Consider the following 17381-nt stretch of genomic DNA (forward strand, 5'->3'; position numbering starts at 1 on the left):
AATTAGATATGCCAGGGCTAAGCTCGCAGCTCAAGCAAAGACATGGTGGGTCTGTCATGAAGGAAATTTAAAGTGCAGACATGAAGCACCAACAAGTTGTAGATGAAGCACCAACAAGTTGTAGATGCTGAAACTCTCCAAGTCATGCAATGAATTAAATAAGATTTTGTTTCTTTTGGTTAAAAATGAGAATCTTTGTGACTGCCTCTGAGGTTCATAGGAATGTGAGATTCACAAATGCTGACAGTGGCCATAGTTAGCAATCCATGTTTTCTGATTTATTGTTCTAGTATAGAATGTTGTCATTGTAGTTGTACATTATGCTTCATCTTGACAAAACTGAGAGAAACTATACACTTATTTGTGTTTGCAGCTGAGATGACATATGTAAATCTCCAACTGAACCCTGAACGATTCACTGGCTATACTGTTCCATCAGCTAGGAGGATATGGGATGCTATTTACACAGAGAATTGTCCAAAATGTGAGTTTTTCTTTGTGTACAGTACTATTAGATAACTTGATATGCTTTAAGCTTCATAAAATTCCACAGTCCATGGGGTGGAAGGTAGTCTTTCTTATGAAATGCATATTAGAAAAAACAGGTATGAAAGAGATTCAACAAATCTCTCACCACTCGGTTGACTCGTTAACAACAGGTAAATCAAAAAAACAGAGAAACAATAAGAAATGGGGAAGAAGACGCATACAGGAGGTGTATGGATTCAGGAAGCAAAGGAGAAGAAGAAGAAATAGAAGAGAAGAAGACGAAATAGAAGAGAAGAAGAAGACTTTACCTCTCTGTATAAGGGGTCTAGAAAAACCCTAAAATTTGTCCCAATACCTGCTCTGTGATTACAATAGATGAACAAGAAGGAGAAGATGTTAGAATACAAGAAGAAAGAGGTTAAAAGAGATGAAAAAGAAGAAGGAGAAGAAGAGCCGAAATCGAAATTACCTGCTGAGGAGATTCCACAAGGGGGCGAGCTCCTTCTTCTCCTTCTTCTCTCCTCTCTCTGTGCGAGTTCGAAACTATTCGAAACCAGCAATTTGTTAAGCTAATCGATCTCTGTCTCTGGTATAAAAGAAAAAATGAAGAAGAAGAAGGATAAAAAAACCCCTAAATTTCACACAAACCCTCTCTGTGGGTACAATAGATGAAGAAGAAGAAGAGGTTGAATAGTAGAAGAAAAGAAAAAATGAAGAAGAAGAAAGAGAAGAAGGAGAAGAAGGAGGAGAGGCGAAGGACAGACCTTTGGTGAAGATTTCTTGTACAGGGCGCTCGTTCTTCTTTCCTCTCTGCTATCCTCTCTCTATCGCGGCGGACAATCGGGAACGAAAGTTCCTTCCACTATTAATTTGGAACGAAACGTGGCCGACGGAACAGCCTCTGAGCGTTTCGTGAAATCGGGCCATATTCGTTTCTTACCACACTTCCGTTTCGAAAAAATTGGAACGGAGCCTAAACATACCAAACAGTTTTCAGCGTTTTTTCGTTCTATTGACACGAAAAAACGCTAGAAACGTTTTTTATGAACTATACCAAATGGCTCCAAAGCCTTAGTAACTGAGAACTTCGATGGATCAGACCTTCCATTCAAAGGTAGCCTCTGTTGGTGGGAATTACTCCTAGAAAATTCAGCCAAAACCAATGATTGGATGTTGAGTTCTGACAGGGACTCAAAATTATAAAGTTAAAACTAGAATTAGAAACCCACAAACAGAAAAATCTAACCAGTGGATTGGGCCCAAGTTACCATTGAAGGAAGGAGTAATGGTGGCTATTCTTCAGTCCAAACCTTGGTGGGATTGGTTGGCCTGATCAGGAGATATAGGCCCTCGAAGGTTTCTGCTGGAATCTTCAACCACCAGGAGCAGCAGCAAGAAACTCGATCTTCTGGTCTTGTTTCTTCTGGAACTTGATGATGGTCCTTCAAGGTTGTGAACAATAGCTCCAATAGGGTGCGGGTGGTCTCAGATGACTCAGAAAATAAACCAGAATAAGGGAGAACAGAAACCGATGGGAGAATAGAGGAAGGGAAGAAGGGGGGGCTATTTCAGTGAAGGGTATTAATGTGAGACTAGAATCACAAGTGATCCTAATCCCAGGCAGGATCTCAAAATCTGGTTGAATAGGGAGAAATTCAAGAACTCACAAACTGTGGCCTTGATGGAGCCGAAATTTGGAGTAGATGAAGGTTCTATATATGTCAACAAACCTTTAAAAGATGAGACAATTCCGCTAGTTGGATTGAGAGATAGGCTGTCGACATGAATTAGGACACTTTATGCAGTTCTACAGTACCAGCAACTACAGGCGTTGAATGACCTCCAAACTCTGGATGAGCTCCCCTCTATATGAACAACCCTAAAAAAGGGGGTAAAGCTGGTCTCCTGGCGGGAAGATAGGAGGGTTCGAATGGTACATCAAAACCCTAACAGGTTTGGCTCCATTCTGGCTGCAAGGTTGCCTTCTGGTCTCAATCTTGCTGATTTATTTGTAAGTCTAATAATGATCTTACATCGCTCAAAAATAAAGAAAACAACAAAGAAGAAAAGGAATTTGATTGTGAGGTTGAGAAGGGGGGGGGGGGAGTTGGGGAATGGGCATCTCGCCCTTGAGTTTTGGGCATCTCATCCTCTCAGGTAATAGCTATCTCAGCCATGAGTAAACACTCAAATTCATAAACTTCAATCTTTTTTTTTTCTCATTATAATCAATGGTCTTTAAATAGCCTTGCAAAACTTGGACACAAAGAAATAACAAAAAGGAAAAAGGAAACTAATGGACTGCTTAAGCCTTTCTAATTTGTGTCGAACTTGCTAACTAAGCTTAACAAAATTAGAAACTAACAACTGAACATAAAAAGAAAACTAGCCTAAATCATAAAAATAGAAACTTCTTTGACTACAAAATAGGAAACTAACTAATATGCTCACTACAAAAATAGAAACTAACAAAACTAAACTAAATAGGAAACTAAAATAGAAGAGATTGATCCAATTTACAATTTACTGTTCACATGAACTGTGTCATGTGAATAGTAATTTCTAACTCTTGTTATTGTCTTCTTCTTCAAGCTTTGATCTTCATCAGGTATCTCACCTCACAGTCCCTCACTATTTCTCATTGCACAAAACAAATAGTATTTATCTTCATTAAATCGTTCGGAAAGGACTAAGGCTGTGTTTGGTAACGTTTCTGTTTTGAGAACATTTTTCTTTGGTAGAACCATTTCTATTTGATGCCGGAGTGTAAAGAAATAGGAGCTAACACAAGTGACCATTTCAAAGGAAAAAGAATTCGCTACCCAAAGGAAATCTACCTAAATGATAACAGAACTCAAGAAGAACTACTTCTTTTCAAAAGCCAAAGGCTCAAATAAAATGATGAATCAACTCAAGTATTGCATTCCATTTATTGGTACAAGCTTATATAGAAGAGTATGGAACAACCTTCCATGCATAAGCAATTCCAAGAATGAAATTAAAACTTGTTGGAAAGACAAACATTGCGAAGACAAACAACTATACTATGGAAAGGACCTTGGGAACCTTGAAAGGCATTTTTCAAATCTCGAAGAGTAAAAAAATATAGTGTTTGAGGTGCCCAAGAAGTGCTACAACCGAACTTGAATGGAAGTTGGACTAAAAAGAGGAATTCTAGTATTCCAAAAGTTTGCAATCAACCCAGACACACTTTACCAAAACGACCCATAACTTCTTCTAGAAAATAGCAAATGATGCACCTCTTTTTTTTTTTTGGAAAATAGACTTCTAGACCTTTCCATCCATATATGGCTCGACTTATAGTTCCTTCTAAGTTGGTACATGTGTCGCCATGAAATTACCCCAAAATCCTAGACTGCAACTTTTATTCCAACTTCAATCCTTCATCTTAGATTTGTGGCCTTAGTGGGTTGGGTTGTTGGCACATTTGGAAATGCTCTCGCATCATTATTCTGGAAGTGTGTTTTTGGCCTGTAGATGAGTGTTTGGTAAACCTGTTCTAGAACGGAAAAAGAACAGCGATGGTGTTTGATAAAACTTGTTCCGGAACAATTTCTTAATATTGTTGCCAATATTTACAGAAATACCATTACTATCCAAGGCATTATAACAAAAAATTACAAAAAGTGCCATTAAAATTCCCCTTTCATGAAATAATTAAGAAAAATAATTACATCTACACAATTTGGGAAAATATTGACATTTGTATTAAATTACTATTAAATTATATCATAGTCCAAGTGGCGTTGTAACTTCTAAACTTCATTAACAAGAAAATTGAGATTAAGGCTTCAGGAGGTCGAGATTAATTATTAAAATTATTACAAAGTCTAAGTGGCAAGTTCTAAACTTCACTAACAAGAAAATTGAGGTTGAAGCGTCAGGAGGTGGTATTAATCTCCACCTTAACTTACTAAGCTATTGACAATTTGAACCACCATCCCTTGGAATATTCTTGGGACGTGCTCATGTTCCAAGTGCTCTACCAATTGGAGCTAAAGACCAATTTTTTCAAACACAGTAGAACTTGTCAAGCCACATATTGTTCTAACAGAAATTCGGTTGTTACCTCGCAATTCACAGCTTCTAACTTAATGTGACACTGAAGTCTTACATGATAAGGTTACTGACTCATAGCTCAACTTAAATAAGTAACAACAAAAATTTTTCTTAACAACTATCTAAGGACTGAAGTAAAAATGAAAGAGAAGAGTACCAAATGGAGATGTAGAGGTTTAGTTGCAATTACAACTTTGTTTAAGTGGAATTTTGGAGGTCAATTTTGATGCAGATAAGTCACTTAAAGAGTTTATTTTATTGGAAATAAGTCTTGGGTTGGGTTATGTAAGTTTTGGGCATCCCATGGATTTTCTTTGTAATAAGCCTTTTTAATAGGCTAAAAAATATGGGTAGAAAGTAGGAAAACGATATTTAATTCATTAGTTTAGTAGAGTCTTGTTTTGAGTCTATTTTCTTTGTTATTTCAATTTCCTAGTCAGTTTTGGTTTCTAAATTAGTTAAGAATTTGGTTAAGCCTTTCCTTTTTGATGCAAAATCAAGGCTAAACCATGTTGACCCTTTGGGAAATCTCGACCGAGACGAAGCGGGTCTAAATTGATTTTTGGGTTTAATAGGATCTTTTAGATTTATTTAATTAGGGAAATATTGAGTTATTCATTTGGGAAAATATATAATCTTTTATTTTGATAGTTATTAGGCTACTTAGGGGGTTGCCAATTTAACTTTTATTGTGTTTCCATCTTAGGCTAGGATTAGAAGTTATTAAGAGATTTTTTTTTATTTTTGTTTTAGGATTTAATTAGGAAGTTTTAATTTCAGTTTGGTATAAAAAGGCATGTAACCCGACTTGTTAAGCATGATTTGAAGAATGGATTGAATGAGTTGTTGATTGTGCCGGGTGGGTACTTCACAATGGTCATGTGCCCTCTCCTTCACCCCCTTATGTGATTCTCTCTCTCTCTCTCTCCCCCCTTATTCTTCTTTCTTCTCTTCGTTCCTCTTCTCTCTCGGAACTCTGTTCTGGGTGAAGGCTGCAGCTCACTGAAACTGGGTTTTTCTCTCTTGTGAATGGTCAATTTGACACAGGATTTTAACCACAGATAGCCCCTCACTAGGCGACCAAACCTTTAAGAGTTTCTTGCCCTAGATCCAATTCTATCGTGAGAAATAAAATCTGCAACTCAGGCTACCTGAAACTACCACCCAGATCTGAGTTTCAGAGGAAACCCACCTTCTTCAACTATTGTTTGATGTGTTTATGGGTTGGGATCAAGAGGCCACTTGAGTTTCCAACTTTCGTTTGTAATTTCGGATTATTCCGAAACTTTGAGCCATGAGAAATCTCCCATGGAATCGAAGCAACCTCCACTGGTTTTGGGTGTGTTTGAAGGTTGAAGATGAATCTTCAATCGGGGGTTATGTTTAGACATTTTCTATTCAATTTTCCCATTTTACGCCTATAAACCCCTCTTATACCAATTTGTCCTTTAATTACCTCAAGTTCCAACTCTTGCCTTGTATAATAGGTCAATTCCCACTTGTGTCCTTTCTTCTTAACCGACCCATTTAAAGTTTAAAAACTTCTGGTTATTTGCTAGATTGCCATTCCACTTTTAAACTTCACTATAATTACAAGTATGCAATTATTTCTTACAATTGAGTCTTCTAATAACCAAGTGGTCCCATAAGCGATTTGTTTCTAGTTTTTAGAACCCAGATCTGCATCACTTTTTAGTGTTTGAGTTTGTTTCGAGTCTTCTATATAAGTTTGTAAGGGGCTACAACATTGTATATAAATTTAATTAAATGAAATTTTTTCTTGCTATTTGCAAAGATTTTTGAGGTAGGTTGTGTTCATTAACTGGGATAGTTAAGGGGGAGAGACCCAGGCTGAGATAGCCATTCCCCTCCCCCATTCTTCCCTTCCTTCTTTCTATATTTTTCTTCTATTCTCATTCTTCATCCATTACCAAGTATTTTTCTTAATTTGTCCAACTAGAACCCTAGTGTCTAGAGGGTTGGTGGATACAAGGTGCTTTTTCGGATTAAGCAATTCAGCCATCCGATCTAATCCAACTTTTGACCAGTCCTTCCATTTCATTAAAATATGATCTTATTCAAATCTGAGTCAATTTTGACAGTCAGATCTGAAAATAATTCTGTTTTTCCAATTCTGCCTCTACCTGAGCTGCTGTTTAGGTCATTCCACATTTGAAATCAAATCTGTTTTCATTACCTATTTAGGCTACTGATATTGGATTAATTTACATCTGAAACCAGTGATCTAGCTTCCCTTTCTGAACTCTAGTTTCTGTGATTAAATTACTGTTTTACCCTTCCCTAGAGTTGTCAGAATTCCTCCATAACATGGAATATTATTCTCTGTTTTCGATCCTGTTGTTTGGTACTGTTTTATTCCTTTAAATCAGTGCTACATCAAACTTGGAAGGCCAAGGGAGCTACCAAATGGAGGAAAATTAAAGCAAGACATCAACAAAATCTGTGAACTGTAGAGCATTTGTCTTCTACTTCTTCTGTTCTGATAATCTGGGATATCAGGTTCTGTCTCTCTTATCTATTAGCTTATTCTTCTTTCCTTCCTGGTTTTCTTTCTTCTGTTTTGTTCGCTCTCTGAATTGATCTATAGATTGACTTCATTAATCTGTTGGGATATTATTGCTGGTCTTCAAAACTGAATTTTAATTTCTGTTTACATCATATTTAGTCAGGTTAGGAGATCTGAGCAGCAATATGTAACTTATTTCCTTAATTCTTGATCCCAGCTAGCATCCTAAGAAAATTGGTAATCTTCTATAGTCCTTATTACATTCCAAGATTCTTATGTCAGTTAAAGGGCCTGATAAACCCATTCACTCAACCAGAATTTCAGCTTGATCTGACCATTAATTTGTGATATATTTGGTTTCTCCTAACAGCTATTTATCCTGTCCATACTTGGATCCATTGGGTTCTACTTGAATCCTGATAATAACTTTGGTTCTTGCACTCAATCTAGAACCCTTTCTAGAATTATGAACCACATCAGATAAACAAGCTTGTTAGTCGCAAACAAGTTTCTCAAAAAGGTGCAGGCATTCATTTTCTTACTATAAAAATAGTGTTAGTAGTATGAATGGGGAGAATGCTTGAATGATCTAACTGATCACACAAGCCCTTTATTACAAGCCCTTTATTGATAATAAGCAAAATAGAACAAAAATTACAAGTATGCCCCCCATCCAGCCGCCCTACATTAAATAGGTTTGGGGGAGGGGGAAAGCCCTATCGTGCCCCTGCGGCACCTTAACATATATTCTAAGACTCCCCCTCAAGTTGGCGCATAGATATCACACACGACGAACTTGACTAAATTGAATGAAACATCTTCCCAACTAAACCCTTAGTGAATACATCAACTAACTAATGATCTTCAGACTTCACAAAGGGAGCACAAATCAAGCCAGCATCCAACTTCTCTTTGATGAAGTGTCTATTGATCTCCACATGTTTGGTACGGTTATGCTGTACTGGATTATGAGCAATACTGATAGCAGCCTTGTTATCACAATAGAGCATTATAGGAAGACTAACAGGCACACCAATATCATATAAGATTGTGTGTAACCACAACAACTCACAAATGCCTTGTGTCATAGCATGAAACTTTGCTTCAACACTAGATCTAGCCACCACATTCTTCTTCTTGCTGTGCTAAATGAACATGATTCCCACTAACGAAGGTACAATAACCTAAGATGGACTTTTGGTCAAGAGATCCAACCCAATTAGACTCTGTATAAGTTTCAACTCTGAGATGATTATGAGGAGATAAAAGAATCCCTTTTCCTGGAGCAGGCTTCAAGTATCTCAGGATACGTAGGACTGCTTCCATATGGGAATTGGGAAGAATAGGGATCATGCATAAACGGACTCACCAAATTAATAGTTACTGCAATATCAGGCCGAGTATGGGAGGGATAGATCAATTTGCCTACCAATTGTTGGTAACGCCCTTTGTCAACTGATTCACCCTCCTTTTCCTTAAGTCATGCATTAGCTTCTATAGGTGTATCAGAAGGATGACAACCCAATAAACCAGTCTCTGACAATAGATCAAGGATGTACTTCCTTTGGGATAAGAAGATGCCTTAGAAGATTGAGCAACTTCAATCCCAATAAAGTACCTTAGTTTTCCAAGATCCTTTATTTCAAGCTCTCGACCAAGAAAGTCCTTGTGATGCAGCTAGGCGTGGGTGATTTGGGAATAATTTAGTATTTGATTTGTTTCCTTTATTGTTAGTGGAGGGTGTGGTCAAGTTAGTAGGAAATTGAATTTTTATTTCAGTTGCCAATTTAGGTTAGTTATCATTTTAATTAACTTCCACTGTTATGCTTTGATTTTCTTTATATAGCCATGCAATGGAGAAGAATAGAGATTTGAAGTTTTGAATTTTAGAGAATTGAATGAAAGTTATATTGGGTTGACCCAATGGGTGTCATGAACTGTGCCGACCTTTACATCCCCTTTGATCTTCTCTCCTCTTCCTCCCTCTCGTTCTGGTACGATTCCTCTTTTCCCCTTTCCTTTTCATATTCTTCTTCCCATTCCGGTGTTTTTTTTCTTATTTTCCCTGTTCCTACAACCATCGAAACTCTGTTTGACGTCAGATTGAGTTATGCAAGAGTGAACTATATCTCTCTTGTTTGGTATTCTTTCTATCTAAAACCTTGTGAGAAGATCTTTCTTCTGTGAACGATCTGTCCTGTGCAATCTGGTTCCTGAAGGTTAACTGTAGTGACTGCATCAAACTTGAGTTCATACCTGCAACTGAAATTTCCACTAGAGTCTAGTTGTAGAACTTCTCCTGAGACTTTCCCTTGATGTTCTGATCTGATATTGGTTGGTATCAGGAGCTATTTGATTTTCGATCTCTCCCCCAAAATTTTGGTTCGATTGGATTCTTGTTGAGTGAGCTTTATCAATTGAAACCTGTAGGGCTTAGGTTTCTTTTGTGTTCTATTCTCTAACGTTACATAAAGCTAGGAGAAGACCCTTCTTTCATATTTGCATTTCAACCCCTTTCTCTTATATTCCCATAAAGCCCCTAGTTCTGAAGTTCTATTTCACTTTAACCCCCAACCAAATTAATTTTTAGAACCGGGCTTTTTCTTTGGGATTAATTTTAGATTTGTCCCCATTCAGTTATTGCACTCTAAAAGGGTTCTAAATTGGACCAAAAATTATAATATTGCCACTGGCTTGCCTAGGTTGAAATAATTGCTCTTTTGTGGGCCCATAAGCGGATCTGATTCTAGCTTTTGGAACCCGGATCTACATCAAGTGGTATTAGAGCAAATTTCCTACAATCTCTTAATCATGACATGTTACATCACTAATGCTGAGTTACAAAAATTGTATCGTGAGTTAGCTGAAGGTCAACGGGTACTATGTTGTTGGTGTACGATGTCTTGTATTCTGTCAGTTTAATCTAGGGAGTGCTGGTGTAGCGCCTCGACAGGCAGGACACGGTCCCACTAGCCAGTTGGCGGGTCATGGGGGTTACAAGGGGGTAGGAGGCCCTCTGCATAGCAGGGGGTGTAGGGGGCTACGCCCGCTCAAATTTTTTATTTGAGGGCAATTGTGTACTTTCCGAATTAGGGGTCTTCGCTATATATTTGTAGCGAGGATTTCTTTCTTTATAATGCAAGCAATACTGAGGGGTGTGAGGACGAGTGCTGTAACCCTATTCTCCATTGATAGTAAAGTAGGATCTCTTCTCACTAAGGGCGTAGGAAACCTTGCCGAACCTCGTAAATCTGTGTGCATTGTTTGTTCTGTTTTTTTCATTATCTTCTGCATCGTTTTAGGGTTGCGTTTCTACAAATTGATTTAAGAGCTCTAGATTTTCGTTTTCTAAGCTTTACTATCACAATGGCAGGGAAGGGATCAAATGTCTAGTATGATATTGAGTAATTCAATGGGAAGAACAATTTCACCCTCTGACGTCAAAGGATGAAGGATCTTCTGATGCAACAGGGTTTGACGAAAATGTTATTGGGGAAGTCGAAGAAACTTGTAAAAATTATTGACGAAGATTGGGAAGAGATGGAGAAAAAGACGGTAAGTGCTATTCGATTGGATCTTTCTGATGATGCCCTACAATAAGTTGCTAGTATCGAATCTGCACAGCAGTTATGGGAGAAATTTTAAAGCATCTATATGATGAAGTCCTTAATGAATAAGTTCATGAAGAAACAATTGTATTCTCTACAGATGGAGGAAGGTATGGATCTATTAGAGCATCTTAACATGTTCAATCAGATTGTAAGTAAACTTGCAAACCTAGATGTTAAGATCGAGGATGAAGACAAGGCATTACTATTTATGTCGTCGCTCCTAGAATCATATTATCATCTGGTAACGACTCTCTTGAACGGGAAGGAGACCCTTGAGATGGATGAAGTCGTGGTTGTCCTCATGTCTAATGATACAAGGAAGAAGGCTAGTAGTGCAAAATATCAAAGGGAAGGTCTTTTTGGAGGTGACAAGGAGTAAGAAAGAGGGAGATCAAATTAGAAGGGATCTGGGAAGAGTCAATCGAAATCAAAAGGGGTAAAGACAAAAGTCTCTTGTTAGTTGTTACTATTCTAAGAGAGAAGGTCATCTGAAGATAGTGCTTGAAGAGGAAGGCAGACTTGAAAAGGAAAGGTGTAGATAAGGCATCTGAGGAAGCTAGCGTGGCTGACAGTTTAGATAGAGATGATAGAGCTGTACTCTCTATATCGTCAGGTAAGAATCAACCTTCTGATTCTTGGATTTTAGATTCTGGATGTTCATATCACATGTGTCCACATAAGGATTGGTTTGATACATATCAACCATATAATGGTGGGTCTGTCTTAATAGGGAATGATACTGTATGAAAGACCATTGGGATAGGCACTATTAAAATCAAGATGTTTGATGGGATAGTAAAAACTTCAGCAGATGTGAGACATGTACTAGAATAAAGGAAAAACTTAGTATCTTTGGGGGCACTTGACTCAAATGGCTACAAGTACATAGCAGAAGGTGGAGTTCTCAAAGTTATTAAGAGTGTTATGGTTGTCATGAAGGGACAACTAATAGGAAACCTATACAGACTCATAGGGAGCACTGTAACAGGTGGAGCATCTGTGACAACAGATGCAGAATTTGATACAGATGATTCCTATTTGTGGCATATGCTGTTAGGGCATATGGGAGAAAGATGATTGATGGAGCTTCATAAAATGAAACTGTTGAATGGAGTGAAAACTTGTAAACTGAACTTCTACAAGTATTGTGTGTTTAGGAAATAGTGCAAGGTTGGTTTTAAAACTGTAAAACATAAGAGTAAAGGGGTGCTTGATTACGCAGCGATGTATGGGGTCCTTCAACAACAAAATCTAAAGGTGGGGTAGAATACTTCATGACCTTTGTTGATGATTACTCAAGGAAAGTCTGAATCTACTTCATGAAGCATAAAAGTGAGGTGTTCACTAAATTTAAGGAATGGAAGGCTGAGGTAGAAAGGAAGACAGGAAAGAAAATTAAGTACTTGAGAATAGATAATGGAGGGAAGTACATGTACAAGCCGTTTCTAGAATTGTGCAAAGCTGAAGGGATTACACATCACTTCATGGTTCCAAAGACACCATAGAAAAATGGTGTAGCTAAAAGGATAAACAAAACACTTCTAGAAAGAGCTTGGAGTATGAGGCTAAATGCAGGGTTGAGCAAGAGATTTTGGGCAGAAGTAGTGAATGTAACATGTTTCCTTATCAACAGGTCCCCATCAAAGGCGATTGATTGTAAAATTCCCGAAGAGGTATGGACAGAAAAACCTGTAGATTATTCTATTCTAAAAATATTTGGTCATCCAGCCTATGTGCATGTTGAGAGTGAGCAACATTGCAAGTTAGACTCAAAGTCTAAGCAGTGTGTCTTTCTTGGTTCAAGAAAGGCTTAAAGGGATTCAAGTTGTGGGATCCAAGTTCACAGAAAGTTGTGGTTAGCAGGGACGTTGTGTTTGATGAGTCTCATACGGTGAAGTCAAATTGCAATTCAGAAGCATTTGATAAAAATAAAGAAGTTTCTATTGTGCAGGTGGAGTTAGGTGAGTTAGAAATAAGAGAGAATAAGTCATCCAGTGACTTATCAGGACAACAAGAAGCAGTAGAAGTTCCTTATACTGTGGCAAAGGGTAAAGGGAAGTGTACTCACAAAGCACCTGTGAGATACGGGTTTAAGGATATGGTTGCATATGCCCTCACTATAGGTACAGGGATCCATCTTCCTACCATGATGCTTTGAGTGATATACAACATGATAAATGATGGCAGCTATGATGGAGGAAATGGAGTCTCTATAGAAGAACAAGACTTGGGAGATTGTGGAAAAACCCAAGGGAAGAAAAATCATTGGGTGTAAATGGGTCTTTCGTAAGAAAGAGGTAGCATCTGAGAAAGAGTGTGAAATGTATAAGGACAGACTTGTAGCCAAGGGCTATGCACAGAAGGAGGGGATAGACTACAATGAAATATTCTCTCCAGTGGTAAAACACACTTCAATCTGGGTATTACTTTCTTTGGTGGCCATATATGATTTGGAGCTTGAACAGCTTGATGTGAAGACTGCATTTCTTCATAGTGACTTAGAGGAACATATTTACATAGAGCAGCATGAAGGTTTCAAGGTGCAGGGAAAGGAAGATCATGTTTGTCTGCTTAAGAGGTCGCTTTATGGTCTTAAGCAATCTCCTAGGCAATGGTACAAGCGCTTTGATTCCCACATAATGAAGACTGGCTACACAAGAAGTGAGTATGATAGTTGTGTTTATTATAAAGTGTCAAGTGATAATTCCATTATTTTGTTGATGCTTTATGTTGATGACATGCTCATTGCTACAAAGAATAAACATGATAAAGTCTCTTTGAAGTCTTTGTTGAGTGCTGAATTTGAGATGAAGGATCTTGGTGTTGCCAAGAAGATCCTTGGCATGGAAATCCTTAGAGATAGAAATGCAGGTAAACTTTGGGTAACTCAGAAGAGGTATATTTAAAAGGTGCTAGAGCATTTTAACATAGAAAAGGATAAGCCGGTTAGCACTCCGTTAGCTAGCCACTTCAAGTTATCTAAAAGGGAATGCCATACAACACATGAGGAGGTGGAGTATGTCTCAGGTCCCCTATGCTAGCGCAGTTGGGAGTCTCATGTATGCTATGGTTTGTAGCAGGCCGGATTTGTCTCATGCAGTTAGTGTTGTTATCAGATACATGAGTAATCCAGGGAATGAGCATTGGAATGCAATTAAGTGGATCTTTAGATATTTGAGCAAGACTAAAGATATAGGTGTTATGTTCAATGGCAAGAAAAGTTCCACAGAATTGGCGGGTTATTTTGATTTTGACTATACTGGTGATTTAGACAAGAGGAGGTCTACTACAGGGTATGTATTTACATTGGCTGGTGGACCTATATCATGGAGGGCGATGCTTTAGTCTACAGTTGCATTGTCCACTACAGAGGTAGAGTACATGGCGGCAGTTGAGGCTGTCAAGGAAGGAGTCTGGTTGGTTGGACTGGTTCATGAGTTGGGGTTGGAGCAAGGAGGTACAGTGTTACATTGTGATAGTTAGAGTGCTATACATCTTGCAAAGAATTAGGTGTTTTATACAAGGACAGAGTATATTGATGTGAGATTTCACAAGATCAGGGAGTTTGTGTCAGAAGGCAGTATTCACTTGGGAAAAATTCATACAGATCTCAATCCTATTGATATGTTTACCAAGCCAGTTACTACTAAGAAGTTCGAGTCCTGTTTGGACTTGATTAATATTACCCATTGTTGAAGATAAGGGACACACCAAATAGGTGTGGGTTTGTCTCTCTGATGAGGTACGGGGATGAAGACGTCTTCAGGTTATCTTTATAGGAGGCTCAACAGAATTCAAGCTAAGGTGGTGATTGTTGGTGTATGATGTTTTGTATTCTGTCACAGTTTAATCCAAGGAGTATTGGTGCAGCGCCTCGATAGGCAGGACGGTGGTTGTGTACTTTCCGGATTAGGGTTTTTCGCTATATATTTGTAGCTAGGGTTTCTTTCTCTGTAATGCAAGCAATACTGAGAGGTGTGAGGACGAACATTGTAACCTTATTCTCCATTGATAGTGAAGCAGGATCTCATCTCACCTAAGACATAAGCAACCTTGTCGAACCTCGTAAATCTGTGTGCATTGTTTGTTTTATTTTTTTCCATTATTTTCTGCATTATTTTAGGGTTGCGTTTTTACATTTGTGAGAATCAATAGAATATTGATGCTAGGCTTAAGAGGAATGAAGCTAAGTTTGACAAGCTTTTATGAAGGCATCAGTTAAGCGAGCTGAAGAAGGATCCTCTACACTTCCTCCTCAATTCAATACCTTACGGATCGAAGATACACCTCAGAGGTAGCAACTAAATCCAATTGTCCCCCAGGATGTTACACGACAATTTTCTGATAGATTATGGCATCAAAGTTGAGATTCCAAAGTTCAGTGGTGAAAAGGGACCTGAAGGATTCCTTGACTGGCTTACCAAAGTAGAGAGAATTTTTGCTTATAAATCTCTTCCGAACGAGAAGAATGAACTTATCCTCACAAAGTTTATTGGGTATGCATATTCATGGTGGAACGATACCTGCATGCAACGTTTTTCAAAAAACATGGACTCGTTATCAATTGGAGGTCATGAAGCAGATCCTGATAAGAAATTTGTTCCTCTTAATTGTGAAAAGGTGAAGCAGATGCTCACCAAGTTTATTGGGTATGCATGTTCATAGTGGAACGATAACTACATGCAAGGTTTTTCAGAATACTTGGACCCGTTACCAATTGGAGGTCATGAAGCAGATCTTGACTGAGAAATTTGTTCCTCTTAATTATGAGAAGGTGTTGTTTCATAAATTGCTTAATTTACAACAAGACAACAAGGATGTGGATACCTACACCCTCAAATTCCACAAACTATATTTAAGGTGTTGACTTTAAGAAACAGACCAACAACGGGTGATGTGATATATCAGTGGGCCAAGTACTGAGATCCGACTTGAATTAGCTAACATTGATTTATATTTGTTGATGTGGTAGCAGCTCATACCAAGACAACTGAAGAGAAGTCCATTTATTGGAAGAGTATGTTTAAGACTCCTTCAGCTTATAGACCTCCACCACGTATGGAGGAAAAGAAACTTGAAGCTCGCAGAGTTGAAGAAAAGATGTCAAAATTCAACAAGGTTAGTAATTAGGTGAAGAATATTAGATGTCATAGATGTGGCGAGAAGGGGCACTACTCCAACAAGTGCCCCAACATGACTCGCTCTATGAATGCAACAGAGAAGCAATCGACAGAGAAAGGTGATGTTGATCCTGATTTACATCCTTATCCCCTCGATGCCAATGATATTGACTATGATGATGTGATGTCTTAGCTCATTCCGCTAGTCTTATATCCTTCTCAAACAGGCTAGTTGACAAGGTTCCTCTCTTCAGATAAAAGGGTGCTCTCCTACACGGTTTCGATCCTACTGATATTCATACAGTTGTTGATACTGGGGTGGAAGCAAACTTTATCTCTGTTGAATTGGTTCGAGCGCACAACCTTCCACAAAAGTAACTTTTTAAAAAGATTCACGTGTAAGGTTTTGGACCCATAACTCAAGAAGAGGCCACTGCAGTTGTTCGAGTACATTTACAGTTTGGGCTGTTATAGTGCCTTGTATCTTGCTTAGTCATCCCATTGGTACACTGGGACATTCTTCTAGGGCGACTTTGGCAATGACATGCAGGAATTCTCTGCGATGGTGCACGGAACATCATCAAGGTGAAGGAGGCCGTATATACTTAATGACACCACACGCATTATCAGACATGCCACATCGGTGACTGACTCCTGCTCCAGTGAGACGTCAGCCTACTCTCCCTCCGCTTAGAGCTATGTTCCCGTCATCTGCTTCGAGATATGTGCCACATCAGCGACGAGGGATTTACAAGGTTATTTTGAGAGCACGACTTAATTCAACGGAGTCGAGTTCTTTTAAGACGGGGAGAGTTGATGCAGTTAAGCGTGGCATGGCCATAGGAAGAGAGCCTCCATAGTAAGTAGAGGAGCATTATTCTCAAAGGGCTCTTGAGATCTTTGAGTGGTTTAAGAGTAAAGGTTGCTATAAATTGAATGTGATTCACTATAACATGAATTCTGGGGAAAGCACAGAGATGGAACCAGATTGAGAGCCTCTGGAATGAAATGGAGAAAAAAAAAATAATAATAATACTCATAAACTCTACCTATGGAACTTTGATTGGTGTTTATGGCAAAGGTGGTGTTTGAGATTTAAAATGTAACTGAAAGCGTACGGATCGGTGTAGCTACGGGTCGAACACAGGGAGAGCAGCCACTTTATTTTTTTATTTCTTTTAATAATGCGAAAGTGAACTGATTAATGGTTGTGATCTAATTCTAATTACCGTCCTAAAAATAATGTACTAAATACGTCCTAACCATTCGTCATCTAAGAATTTAAAGACGCAAGCCACGCAATTAAAATTAAATAAATAAATAACTAAAAATAAACAACCCACGCAATTAAAAAAAATAATAAATAAATAAATAAAGGGAAAAAAAATGCTGAAATAAAAATAAAGTAAAAGAAATGGGATAAAGCTAGAGAGAGACTCACAAGTAGGTTTCTCTACTTAGCCCGAGGGATGCATCATAATATGAGCTTCCCTACTTGACCAGAGAGTCACTCTTACAAGGGTTACTCTACTTGGCTTTAGGGAAAGGGAGACA

General features: G+C 38.3%; 1 long non-coding RNA gene across 1 annotated transcript; it reads right to left on the bottom strand.

Annotated features, from left to right (window-relative positions):
- Positions 1-248: 248 nt before the first annotated feature.
- On the bottom strand, positions 249-1584 carry LOC122093301. The gene is made up of 3 exons (XR_006144413.1): positions 1254-1584; positions 959-1075; positions 249-849 (listed from the first exon to the last, which is right to left on the bottom strand). It is a non-coding gene; the product is annotated as an uncharacterized LOC122093301 (long non-coding RNA).
- Between the last annotated feature and the right edge of the window lie 15797 nt (positions 1585-17381).

This window comes from Macadamia integrifolia, chromosome 11 (genome assembly GCF_013358625.1).
Source record: "Macadamia integrifolia cultivar HAES 741 chromosome 11, SCU_Mint_v3, whole genome shotgun sequence".
In the NCBI taxonomy this organism is placed as follows: Eukaryota; Viridiplantae; Streptophyta; class Magnoliopsida; order Proteales; family Proteaceae; genus Macadamia; species Macadamia integrifolia.